The sequence below is a fragment of the Puma concolor genome, chromosome A1, assembly GCF_028749965.1.
Source record: "Puma concolor isolate L17-30 chromosome A1, mPumCon1.1.hap2, whole genome shotgun sequence".
Lineage (NCBI taxonomy): Eukaryota > Metazoa > Chordata > Mammalia > Carnivora > Felidae > Puma > Puma concolor.
In genome coordinates, this window is record NC_141667.1 from 235,008,208 (window position 1) to 235,022,316 (window position 14,109).

General features: G+C 41.0%; 1 pseudogene; it reads left to right on the forward strand.

Annotated features, from left to right (window-relative positions):
- The first annotated feature begins 4,235 nt into the window (after nt 1-4,235).
- Nucleotides 4,236-4,353, forward strand: LOC112861935 (small nucleolar RNA U3; annotated as a pseudogene).
- The last annotated feature ends 9,756 nt before the right edge of the window (nt 4,354-14,109 follow it).

The following is a 14,109-nucleotide window of genomic DNA, read 5'->3' on the forward strand; positions in this document are numbered from 1 at the left end:
ACCACCCCCCCCTTCACATGGGTATGAGTGTCCATAGAGGGCATGTGCCTTAACTCACTTTTCCAATGCAGCATCTGAATTGGTACCCTCACAGAGAAGGCAACAAAGGTAGCCCACGTTATTTTTTGTTCTTGTGGCTAATAGGATAGCGGCATATGTTCTCTTAGTGTTGTACAGACAGGCTTCGGAGCGTCTGTGAAACAGCCATTTCGTGTCTTGATGAGGCTTTATCTCCTCTGACGTGCATGGAATCTGCACAGAATGCCCAAGATGAAATAAATGGCTGCTGCTTTCCTTGGGGTTCACTCTACCCAGTGCTGTACCCTCACCTCCAGCCTGGGGGTCCGTCTTGCTTCCACATGACCCAAGTCCCCACCACATCTTCAAATGGCCTTCAGCCGAGAACCAGCGAGGCCAGAGACAGGTGCAACTTTGGGATTTGCAGGGCCTGCGAGATGAAGGAAAAGACCCTCTGGCCATCCTAGCCCTCTGTCCGGCCAGCCTCCTCTGCCTGGTTAGACTTCCTCTGTGAGGAGCCACAAGCTCAGAGAAATGGCTGTGATCTAGAGAGCTTGGTACCCAAGGGCTGCTTTGTCTGTCCATGTCACGGTGTAGGTCCATCTGTGACTTCAGAGCTCGCTGGCCTCGCCCCCTCCGTGTTGCACAGTGAGCAGAATTTGGGAGATGGCTCCTGGTTGGAAAGCAGCCTGCCTCAACTCTTTCAGACTGTGAATTTCAGAGAACCTGGGTTTGACATCAGTTGTCCAGAAGGTGGCAGGTGCCATTGAGGGAGGGCTCAGGCAGGGTTTTATCTGTCCCACCCTGACTCCCGTCTCTGGCCCAGCAGAGTCAAGTGTGTGACTGAAAATAGTTTTGAAAAAATCACTAAGCGCCAACTCGCCATCAAGCCAGGATCGTGACTCCTCTGAAATGTCCAGCAAACAGAGATGGTTTCAGCTTCCAGTTACTTCTGGGGCAAGACCCCTAAAACGGTCCAGTCCTAAGTATTTTTTCAATGGCTTTTGTCAATAGAGTCATTCGTTGTTGCTCAAGAAACCACATTTCCCACACCTGGCCTTGCAGAAGAGGCTGGAAGGAGCCATCACTCTCTCCCTGACCTCACTGCCAGACCAAGATCCAACTCCATTCAAGACCTATGTCATCACCACTTACAGCGACAGCAACCGTGGAGCCCACTGAGTGTCCGCCGTGTGTGGGGCTCCTGCAGTCCTCACAACAACCCCGCGGTCACCATGGTTCTTCCCATTTCACAGATGAGGAAATTGAGATCTGGAGACTTTTCGTCACTGCACTGAGGCCTCCTGGCTGTCTCCTCTGCCCCCCAGTTCCCTTTCAAGGAAGTGTTGCCTGAAGGATAGGACGTGGACTCCTTCCCTCTCTACCCTATTTCCCCTCTTCTTGCTCTTTTCCTTCAAAAATAGGCATTGTGTGACACCTACGGGGTGTCAGATACGGTCCCAAGCCCTGGGTACCCAAAGATGAGTAAGAAAGACTGCTTCTGGCCTTAAGGAGCATATTTAAGATGCTATTCCAATAGACAGTGATACATGCTGGGGCACCTGGGTGGCTCAGTTGGTTAAGCATCTGACTCTTGATCTCAGCTCAGGTCTTGATCTGAGGGTCATGAGTTCAAGCCCCACCTCGGGCTCTGTGCTGAGTGCGAAGTCAACTTAAAAAAAAAAAAAGTGGGGGGCGCCTGGGTGGCTCAGTCGGTTGAGCGTCCGACTTCGGCTCGGGTCACGATCTCACGGTTCGTGAGTTCGAGCCCCGCGTCAGGCTCTGGGCTGATGGCTCAGAGCCTGGAGCCTGTTTCCGATTCTGTGTCTCCCTCTCTCTCTGCCCCTTCCCCATTCATGCTCTGTCTCTCTCTGTCTCAAAAATAAATAAACATTAAAAAAAAAATTAAAAAAAAAGTGGTACATGCTAGAATACATATATACTTGGTACTTCACACGGGAGATGACTTCAAAACTCTGTGTAAATTGCTGTAAGTAATAAACGGAATAGAAAATATTATTCTGTGGCTAAGAGATTAGAATATATGAGTTTTTTAAAAGACATGCATTGTTCATGCATTTTTTTTCTTCAAAATATTTTCTTTTTTTATTTAAAAATTTTGTTTAATGTTTATTTATTTTTGAGAGAGACAGAGACAGAATGAGAGTGGGTTGGGGCAGAGAGAGAGGGAGGCACAGAATCTGAAGCAGGCTCCAGGCTCTGAGCTGTTCATCAGCACAGAGCCCGACGCGGGGCTCGAACTCACGAGCTGCGAGATCATGACCTGAGCTGAGGTCGGACATTCAACCGACTGAGCCACCCAGGCGCCCCCTCTTCAAAATATTGTCAAACAGAAATAGGATCATGCTGTATTGATGTTTTGATTTTCTTTAATTGACTTAATGGGTTTTTAAACAATTTTTTAAAGTTTATTTTTGAAAGAAAGAGAGAGAGAGAGTGACCGTGAGCAGGAGAGGGGCAGAAAGAGGGAGACAGAGGATTCGAAGCAGGCTCTGTGCTGTCAGCACAGAGCCCGATGCGGCCTCGAACTCGTGAACCATGAGATCATGACCTGAGCCCAAATCAAGAGTTGGCTGCTTAACCCACTGAGCCACCCAGGCGCTCCTTCATAGTTTTAATAATAGATTCATAAATGCATATTAATAGGGAAGTTAATGCAGAGAAAGTTACAGTTAACTTTGACTGCCACCCCCATTCCCTGATTTTAGTCTCAGAGGAAACCATGTTAAAAATGTTATTTGTATTCTTCCAGGCCTTTCTGCATTCACCTGTGGCAACATACCTTCCCGCCAGCTTTGTACGTGTGGCTAGTTAACTCTCTCCCTCCGTCTATACTGATATTTATATAGATTTTGGATTTCTTTGATTACTAGAGTGATTGAATATTTTTGTGTGTTCACTGAGAGTTATTTTTTTCCTTTACTTATTATAGATATGAATCCTGTAGGTGTTGAAAACTTTAACCATTTGTTGCAGGTAATCTTTACTTTGATTCGCACTGAGATATTTTATAAAATAAAAAAAAATTATTAAAAAAAGACAGAAATGGGGGTGCCTGGGTGGCTCAGTCAGTTAAGCGTCTGACTTCGGTTCAGGTCATGATCTCATGGCTCGTGAGTTCAAGCCCTGCGTCAGGATTTGTGCTGACAGCTCAGAGCCTGGAGCCTGCTTCTGATTCTGTCTGCCTCTCTCTCTGCCCCTCCCCTCCTCACACTCTGTCTCTCTCAAGAATAAATAAACATTAAAATATTTAGGGGCGCCTGGGTGGCGCAGTTGGTTAAGCGTCCGACTTCAGCCAGGTCACGATCTCGCGGTCCATGAGTTCGAGCCCCGTGTCAGGCTCTGGGCTGATGGCTCAGAGCCTGGAGCCTGTTTCCGATTCTGTGTCTCCCTCTCTCTGTGCCCCTCCCCCGTTCATGCTCTGTCTCTCTCTGTCCCCCAAAAAATAAATAAACGTTGAAAAAAAAAATTAAAAAAAAATATTTAAAAAAAAAGAAGACGGGGCGCCTGGGTGGCGCAGTCGGTTAAGCGTCCGACTTCAGCCAGGTCACGATCTCACGGTCCGTGAGTTCGAGCCCCGCGTCAGGCTCTGGGCTGATGGCTCGGAGCCTGGAGCCTGTTTCCGATTCTGTGTCTCCCTCTCTCTCTGCCCCTCCCCCGTTCATGCTCTGTCTCTCTCTGTCCCAAAAATAAAAATAAACATTGAAAAAAAAAATTAAAAAAAAAAAAAAAAGAAGACAGAAATGTAGAGTGTAGGCAGTACAAATCCCCTCTGTTGGAAAGATGGAGTTGTAGCATTCTTTCCACCTCCTTTCCCCCTTTCTGTCCTTACTGTTAAGGTCATAGTCATTTCAGTGTACCGTATCAAAGTTTTGTTTTGAGAAGTGGTCAATTTTAGCAGATCTAGAATGGAGACAAGACCAATTTTGAGTTGCCAGCATTGGGATGGGTAGAGAAGTGGAAAGGATCCAGGGGAGGTTGTGCAAAGGAGATCAGAGATTGAGGGTCCAAAGGAAGGAGGGACTGCCAAACGTCCAGCTGAGAGAAATTCTATATGGACTGAAGGAAGAACACAAAGTAGGGTTTCTCTCATCTTCTGGATGCCATGTCTGCCTTGACTGGTTGAAAAGGTTGAAAACTGGTTGAAAACCTCGTTTTCCTTCGTATGGTCCTTGACCTGATGCCCTTCCAAATGGGCAGGTTCTGTCCTGAGCGTGAAGCTGCCTCTAGGTGTTGTTTCTGCAGTTACCTTGTGCTGTTGATGATTCTTCTTCTCCTCCTGTGGGGGAGTCAGAGGGAGAGGACACAGCCTGAGCGGTTTCTGTTTTATTAAAAAAAAAATATTCCCTGACTTGACACACTGAGGTTATAGAACATGAACCCAAGAGCTCTCTCACAGCCCATTTTTGCTCTCTGAGGAAGCACCATGAGGCTTCCTCCCCTGCAAATGCTATGATGTTCCTCATATCTCAACACCATCTCCCCAGCCCCCTGGCCCTGTGTTCAACTACACTGATCTGCTTGTAGTCTCCAGGACACCTATGTATTCTTTTTTGTCACCTGATTTTCATACATTTCCCTAACTCTGGCTTGGGCATCATCATTCTCATGATCATAAACTATTAGTTCTGGCCTCTCAGTTCAGTTATCCCTTGTTCCAAGTAGCCTTTAGGACCAGTTCCTTTCTTTCCATGCCAACACGCACACACACACACACACACACACACACACACACACACACCCAGTCTGGGTTATGTACCCCTTTCTATGCACTTCAAAAACACTTTTGACCTACCCACCACAGCACCAATCTCACTGTATTATATTTCTCTATCAGAGCTGTCTCCCTGAATAGCAGTGACTTCCCTGAGCATGCCTATTTTGTTTATCTTCTTATCTCCTTTGACTTACACAGCACCTGGCACACAATAGTTACCCAATAAATGTTTAAATATTTGTTAAATAAATGGATGAAAAACATAAATGAACCAACACTGATATTTATAAATTCTTGTGTGAATTACCGTATTCTAGTTAATCCTTTTTCAGTAGATAGCACACAAATAAACTCAAGTTTTGACTTTATGCAAAGTTTAAAATCTGAATAGACTTGTAATTGGTAAAAGACTGCTACAATGGCTATCAAAAAAAAAAAAAACAAAAACAAAAACAAAACAAAACCCCTTGCATTGTTGTGCATCTCTTACTTGTTGGGATTCTTTTTAGCATAAATATAGACTTGGGGACTTCTGCTTCCAGCCACGAGGTAGGAATAGAACCAGATATGCCCTCTCGCCTGAAACAACTCTCCTGCCCCAACTGCCCCAAATTAAAAGATAAAATGTTTGAAGCAGTGATTTTCAAGATACTGGACATTGGACAATAAAGAACAGTGATTCTCAAGAGACAGAAAAAAATATATAAAACAATGAGGTGAGCCTATGACTGCCCCAGATTACTACCATGAGAAGGTATTGAGGTCACAGCCCAGGGAAAGGGAACCCAGGCAGAACCCTAGGGACTTCTGAGTTGAGCAGAGAGAGTGGAAAGTCTGGGGAAATGAAAGTTGCAGTTCACAGAGAAGGCAGTTGCACAGAGAAAAGATCCAAAATTCTTCAGCAGATCGCCTTGAGTATTCAGGAGAATATTGATCAACATATGCATGTAAGGAAACTATGTGAAGTTGGGGAGAGAACTATACAAAAGGATGAGAGGGAATGGCAGTAATCTCATTGTACTATATTTTTCAGGCCTACACAAAGCTGGGAATAGTACTTGCTCCCACCAGCAGTGCTGAAAGACCCCAAGTTCTCTGGGTGTTGGGTGCAGTATTCTGAAGGGTCTTGCCCAGCAGTAGAGAATACCTACCTTTTGATTAAGCATGGCTATGGCCCTGCCTAACTGATCTTAAAAGTAAGACTCAAAAGGACCAAACTGTTGACAAGTAATTTAACTGCATCCCCAAACAATGCTCAAAAATACTTACAGTAGTACAAACATACCCAGCGTACAACAAGGAAAAATTTACAATGTCTGGCATCTGGTCAGAGATGATCAGACACACATAGAAGCAGAAAAATATGGCCAATAATGAGGAGGAAAATCAATTAATCAAAACTCACCCAGAATGGACATGAACATTAAAATTCGCAGAAAAGAATATTAAAACAATCATCATAATTTGTATCCCATAACTCAAAAAGTTAAGTAGAGACATATAAGATATAAAAAATATCCAAGTCAGAATGTTAGAGATGAACACTTCAATGCCTGAAATTAAAAAATACCCTGAAAGGATTCATAGCAGATTAGTTAGTTTAGAAGGAAAGGTTATTACATTTGAGGACACGGCAATAGAAGTTACCTACAAGGGAACCAAAAATAAAAATTTGAAGAGAAAATGAACAGAGCGTCAATGAGTTGAAGAACAAGTTTAAGTGGCCTGATCTACATGTAATTAGAGTTTCCGAAGGAGAGACACGGAAGAAATATCTGGATATACATTGGCAAAAATCCCCCAAGTTTGTTAAATATACTAACCTGTGCATCCATAAAGTTCGATGATGCGCAGGAACAAGAAACATGAAACGAACCACCCCATGGCACTTCATGTTCAAATTGGCCCAAACTAGTGACAAAGAGAAAATCTTAAAAGTAACCAGAGAAAGCAATCACATTACATACAAATAAAACAAGGGTAACAGAGATTTTCTCATAGAAAGTAATGGAAATGAGAAGATGGTACAGCAGTGTATTTAAAATATTAAAAGAAAGGGGCGCCTGGGTGGCTCAGTCTGTTGAATGTCTGACTCCTGATTTTGGCTCAGATCATGGATCCCAGGGTCATGGGATTGAGCCCCACATTGGATTCCATGCTGAGCAAGGAGCCTGCTTACGATTCTCTCTCTCTCTCTCTCTCTCTCTCTCTCTCTCTCTCTCTCTTTCCCTTGGTCCCTCCCCTGCATGCACATGGTGCATGCACTCTCTCTAAAATTAAATTAAATTAAAAATTTTTAAATATATTGAAAGAAAACTATTTTAAAGATTTTATTTTTAAGTAATCTCTACACCCAATGTGGGATTCAACTCACAATCCTGAGATCAAGGATTGCAACTCTTGATTTTGGCTCAGGTCATGATCTCAAGGTGTGTGGGACTGAGCCCCCTGTTGGACTCTGCACTGAGCATGGGACCTGCTTGAGATTCTCTCTCTCCCTCTCTCTCTCAAAATAAATAAATACACATTAAAAAAAAAAAAAAGAGTTACTTGCTCTGCCACCTGAACCAGCCAGGCGCCCAAGAAAAACATTTTAATTTACAATTCTACACACAGTGAAAACATCTTTCAGAAACAAAGGTGAAATAAAGACTTTCCAGAGATACAAAAGCTGACAAAACATTCGTTATCAGTAAGAATGTTCCAAGAAGTCCTTTGGTATTTATATGATATCCAATAGAAATATGAGTCTACCTGAAGCAATGAAAAATACCAGAAAAGGTAACCACATAAATAAAAGCTTTTTCTTCTTATTTAAATCTCTTTTTAAAATATTCTACCATGTTAAACAGAAATAATAATAACATGCTGTAGGGTTTGTAACAAAAGTGGAAACGAAATGTGTGACACAGTTGCATCCAGGCTGAGAGAGGAGAAATACTCTTGTAAGGTTCTTATACCATTTGTCAAATAGTGAAACGTGGTTCGAAAGTAGAGTGTGGTAAGTTAAAAGATGTGTACTATAATTATTAAAATAACACAGCAGTTATAGTTAATAAGCCAACAAAAGAGGTAAAAGGAAGTCATTAAAATACAATTAATATATAAGAAGGAGAAAAGTGGAAAGAGAAAAACGGGGGGGGGGGGAAATAAAAAAAAAGAATAGCAAAATGAGGTCAATACAAATGTAATACATGTCAATACATTTAAATGTAAATGGCCTAACGCCCCAAATAAAAGGCAGAGATTATCAAATTAGATAAAAAGGCAGGGCTCATAAGTTACATACAAAAAGCCTATTTTAGATATAATAATCTAACTAGATTAAAAAAAATTTTTTTAACGTTTATTTATTTTTGAGACAGAGAGAGACAGAGCATGAACGGGGGAGGGGCAGAGAGAGAGGGAGACACAGAATCGGAAGCAGGCTCCAGGCTCTGAGCCATCAGCCCAGAGCCCGACGCGGGGCTCGAACTCACGGACCGCGAGATCACGACCTGAGCTGAAGTCGGACGCTTGACCGACTGAGCCACCCAGGCGCCCCAAAAAGCCCATTTTAGATATAATAATCTAACTAGATTAAAAGTAAAACAATGAGGAAATACCATGCTAACACCCATCAAAACAGTGCTGGAGTAGCAATGTTAATATCAGAGTATATTTCAGAATAAAGAATATTACTAGGGTAAACAGAGTGACTATGTAATGAGCTTGTTCATCAGTAGGATGTAACAAACCTAAAAATGTGTGCACCTGATAGCAGACTTCGAAAATACATGGAGCAGGGGCACCTGGGTGGCTCAGTTGGTTAAGCATCCGATTTCAGCTCAGGTCATGATCTGGTTCGTGAGTTTGAGCCTGGCATCTGGCTGCGTCTCTCCCTGCTCTTCCCCCACTCACGCTTTGTCTCTCTTTGTCTCTCAAAAATAAATAAACGTTGAAAAAACAGAAAATACATGGAGTAACAAATGATAGAATGTAAGAGAAATAGAAAAATCTACAATTATGTTTGTGTTGATAACTGATAGAACAAGTAGACACATCAGTAAAAATATTGCAGGCTTAGGGCACCTGAGAGACTCAGTTGATAGAGTGTGTGGCTCTTGATCTTGGGGTTTTATTTTATTTTATTTTATTTTTTAAATTTTTTTTTCCAACGTTTATTTATTTTTGGGACAGAGAGAGACAGAGCATGAACGGGGGAGGGGCAGAGAGAGAGAGGGAGACACAGAATCGGAAACAGGCTCCAGGCTCTGAGCCATCAGCCCAGAGCCCGACGCGGGGCTCGAACTCACGGACCGCGAGATCGTGACCTGGCTGAAGTCGGACGCTTAACCGACTGCACCACCCAGGCGCCCCGATCTTGGGGTTTTAAATTCAAGCCCCGCATTGGATATAGTGATTACTTAAATAAATAAACATATTTTTAAAAAGGAATATAGAAGGCTTGACCACCACTATCAACCGGTTAGACCTAATTGACACTTATAGAACACTCACCAAACAAAGACAGATTAAAGAGTCTTTTAAAGTACGTATGAAACAATGATCAAGACAGATCATATTCTGAGGCATTAAACAAATCTCAAAAAATTTAAAGGGTTCAAGTCAAACAAAGTATGTTCTTGAGCTGCAACAGAATTAAGTTAGAAATCAATAATAGGAAGATATCAGGAGAATTCCCCAATACTTGGAAAATAAATAATATAGGGGCGCCTGGGTGGCTCAGTCGGTTGAGCGTCCGACTTCAGCTCAGGTCACGATCTCACGGTCCGTGAGTTCGAGCCCCGCGTCGGGCTCTGGGCTGACAGCTCGGAGCCTGGAGCCTGCTTCTGATTCTGTGTCTCCCTCTCTCTCTGTCCCTCCCCCGTTCATGCTCTGTCTCTCTCTATCTCAAAAATAAATAAAAACGTTAAAAAAAAGATTAAAAAAAAAAGAAAATAATATACTTCCAAAAAACATGAGTCAGATAAATAAGAATGCATTTTGAGCTGAATAAAAATGAAAATGCAACATGAATGAATTTGTGAGATAATTGCTAAAGCAGTGCTTGGGGAAATTTACAACATGAAATACATATATTAGAAAAAGGAAAAGTCTCAAATCAATGACATCAGTTTTTTACCTAAGGAAATGAGAAAAAAAAATGAACAAATTAAATTTAAAATAAGCAGAAGAAAGGAGATAATAAAGATCAGAATGGAAATTAATGAAACAGAAAATATAATAACAATAGAGAAAATTAATTAAACCGTAAGTTAGTTTTTGTTTTATTTGGTGGGGAGAGAAAATCAATTTTATTTTTTTTTTATTTGTTTTATTTGCTGGGGAAGAAGTCAATAAAATTTATAAACTTCTGCCAGATTGATCAAGAAAAAAAGAAAACACACAAATTACCAATGTAAAAAATGAGATAGTTGACATCACTAGAGTCCACAAATATTAGAAAAGATAATAAGGGAATATGATAACATTATGACCATAAATTTGACAGATTAAATATTGTCCAGTTTCTGGAAGGATACAAACTTCCAGAGCTCAGAAAGAAACCGATAACCTCAACATGCCTGTATCTATGAAAGCAGTCAGGTTTGTAGTTAAAAATATTCCCTCAAAGAAAACTTCAGGCCCAGATGGCTTCACTGGTAATTCTAGCAAGCAGTTAAGGAAAAAATACTACCAATTCTACACAAACCCTTCCAAGAAATTCTTTTGAACCTTGAGATAAATTTTTTAAAGTCTAAATAAACGGAGAGACACAACTTGTTTATAGTCAGAAGATTCAATATTGTTAAAATGTAAAATTTCCCCCAAATCTATAGCTTCAATTCAATCCAATCCCAATCAAAATTGAAGCAGACTTTTTTTTTTTTTCAGAATTTGATAAGATTATTCTAAAATTTATATGGGGGTGCCTGCGTGGCTCAGTCACGCAGTCAGTTAAGCATATGACTCTTGATTTTGGCTCAGGTCATGATCTCATGGTCTGTGAATTCAAGCCCCACACTGGGCTCTGCACTGGGGCGTGCCCCTCCCCTGACTTGTGCACACACACTCTCTCTAAAAAAAAGACATAAAATTTATATGGACATGGAAACAATCTTGAAAACCAAAACAACTTTGAAAACGAAGAATCAAATCAGAAGCCTAACACTTCCTTATTTCAAGACTTACAAAGGTATGGTAATCAACACATCAACAGATAGAGAGATCAGTGAGATACGAAATAGAGTCAGCGTCAGATCCACGCATATACGGACAACTGATTCTTATCAAAAGTACAAAGGCAAATCGGTGGAGAAAGGACAATCTTTTCAATCAGTGGTTCTAGAACAATTGGATAACCATCTGCAAAATATGAACTTCCACCCATACATGTATCGTCAAGTTGACTCAGGATGGAACCTAAAATCTTTTTTCTTTAATTTTTAATTTAATTTATTTATTGACTTTTTAAATTTACATCCAAGTTAGTATATAGTGCAACAATGATTTCAGGAGTAGATTCCTTAATGCCCCTTACCCATTTAGCTCATACCCCCTCCCACAACCCCTCCCGTATCCCTCAGTTTGTTCTCCATGAGTCTCTTCTGTTTTGTCCCCCTCCCTGTTTTTATATTATTTTTGTTTCTCTTCCCTTATGTTCATCTGTTTTGTCTCCTAAAGTCCTCATATGAGTGAAGTCATATGATTTTTGTCTTTCTCTGACTAATTTCACTTAGCATAATACCCTCCAGTTCCATCCACGTAGTTGCAAATGGCAAGATTTCGTTCTTCTTGACTGCCGAGTAAAACTCCATTGTATATATATATACCACATTTTCTTTATCCATTCATCCATCGATGGACATTTGGGCTCTTCCACACTTTGGCTATTGTTGATAGTGCTGCTATAAACATTGGGGTGCAAGTGTCCCTTCAAAACAGCACACCTGTATCCCTTGGATAAATACCTAGTAGTGCTGGGTCATAGGGTAGTTCTATTTTTAGTTTTTTTTTGTAACCTCCATACTGTTTTCCATAGTGGCTGCACCAGCTTGCATTCCCATGGAACCTAAAATCTTAAAACTTCTTGGGTAAGTGGAGAAAATATTTGTCTTTTGGGTTAGGCAAAGGTTTCTTAGATACGACATTGAAGACATGATTCGTAAAAGAAATAATTGAAAAATTGGGCTTTACCAAAATGAAAAACTTCTGGTTTTTGGAAGACACTATTAAGAGAATGAAAAGATAAGGTGACTGAGAGAAAATATTTGTAAAGTATATATGAAAATAGAGAATTTGTACCCACACTATGTAAAGAACCCTCAGAACTCAATAATAAGAAACTACCCAATTTTTTAAATAAACAATTTAAAGAGACACATTATCAAAGAAGACGGAAGGGCAAAGAAGCCCATAAAAAGAAGTTCGATTCTATTTAGTCATGAAGGAAACACAAAACCACAATTAGGTACATGTATGCACTTATTTAGAGGGTTAAAATTTAAAAATACAGACCATGCTAAGTATTGGAGAAGATATGGAGCATCTGGAACTCTCATACACTACTGGTAGAAATGTAAAATAGTAAAACTATTTTGGAAATAGTTTGGCAGCTTCTTAAAAATTTAAACCTATGCATACTGTAGGATTCAGCCATTCCACTCCCAAATATTTTCCCAAGAGAAATGAAAGCATGTGACCATACAAAGACTTGTTCATGAATGTTCTTAGCGGCTTTGTTTGTGATGAATACCGCCAAACTGGGAACAGCCCAAATGTCCATAAACGGATAAATGGATAAACAATTTGTGGTGTTTTCACACAATGGAACAACTCAGCAATAAAAAGAAATGTACTATGGATTCACCCAATGACATGAATGAATTTCAAAGTAGTCACTGATGGGCATTGAGGAGGGCACCTGTTGGGATGAGCACTGGGCGTTGTATGGAAACCAATTTGACAATAAATTTCATATTAAAAAAAAAAGTAGTCATGCTGAATGAAAGAAGTCAGACCCAAGAAACAGTGCATGCTATATGACTGCGTTTTCTAGAACTGTATATCAACTCTAGAAAATGTAAACTAATCGATAGTGACAAAGTGGATCAGTTGTTCCTTAGGGATGGGATGGAAAGGGCCCAGAGGGAGAGAATTCAAAGGGGCATAAGGAAACTTCAGGGGGTAATATGTTCACTATCCTGATTGTAGTGATAAACTTCATGGGTGTATGCATATGGGGGAACTTAACACATTGTAATTTTAAAATACCGTTGACCCTAGGTCAACTGTATGTACAGAGAGCTGTTTTTTTTTTTTTAAGTTTATTTATTTTGAGAGAGAGAGAGAGAATGCACACAAGGTGGGGAGGGGCAGAGAGAAAGGTAGAGCGAGAATCCCAAGCACTGTCGATGCGGAGACCAATGTGGGGCCGAACTCACAAACCCTGAGATCATGACCTGAGCTGAAGCCAAGAGTCTGACACTAAACTGACTAAGCCACCTGGATGCCCTGAGAAGCCTTGAGATGGATTTTCTCCGTGAACCCTCATAGCAAAATGAGGGGTCATCAACATTCTTATTTTACACATGCCAAAGACTAAGCACAGAGCAAATATCAGTGTTGTTTCCAAGCCAGTTACTGTCATGTCTTTACATCCTTGCCTTTCTACCCGGAGAACCTCATGCCCATAAAACTAAAGACTCTTCTGCAAGCCCCCTTGGCATTTTGATTTTATTTGTTTTCAGTCTTGTGCCCACATGCCCTAGTTCTTCAAATTTTTATTCTGTATCTTTCAGATCTTCTGTATTTCTCCATAATTTATCTGAAACCCCTCAACGATGATAGTCACTGCTCTTATAAAGGCTTGCTGAGTTTTAGAAGGTAACACCTTTGGGGCCCCCCGGGGGGCTCAGTCAGTTAAGCAGCCGACTTCAGCTCAGGTCATGATCTTGCGGTTGGTGAGTTGGAGCCCCCGCGTTGGGCTCTGTGCTGACAGTTCGGAGCCCGGAGCCTGCTTCAGATTCTGTGTCTCCCTCTCTCTCTGCCCCTCCCTCTCTCCCTCTCTCTCTCTCAAAAATAAATAAATATTAAAAAAAATTAGAAGGTGACCCCTTGGTTATGCATCGGAGTGACTTGTATTATAGTTTTGAGTTTACCATTCAGATGCTCTGGAAAAGCAGATTGATTGAACATCTATTCTAATTCCAGTCCCCGTCAAAAATCCCTCTAAAAATACCACGCAGAATTTTTTGTTGTATAGAGCTGTAAGAATGGAGAGTGTAGAAGGGGAGGTGAGGCACTAACATTTTAAGAGCTAGAAAGCATGAGAATGAGTGGTAAATGACTTAGCATGTGGAAGACATTTA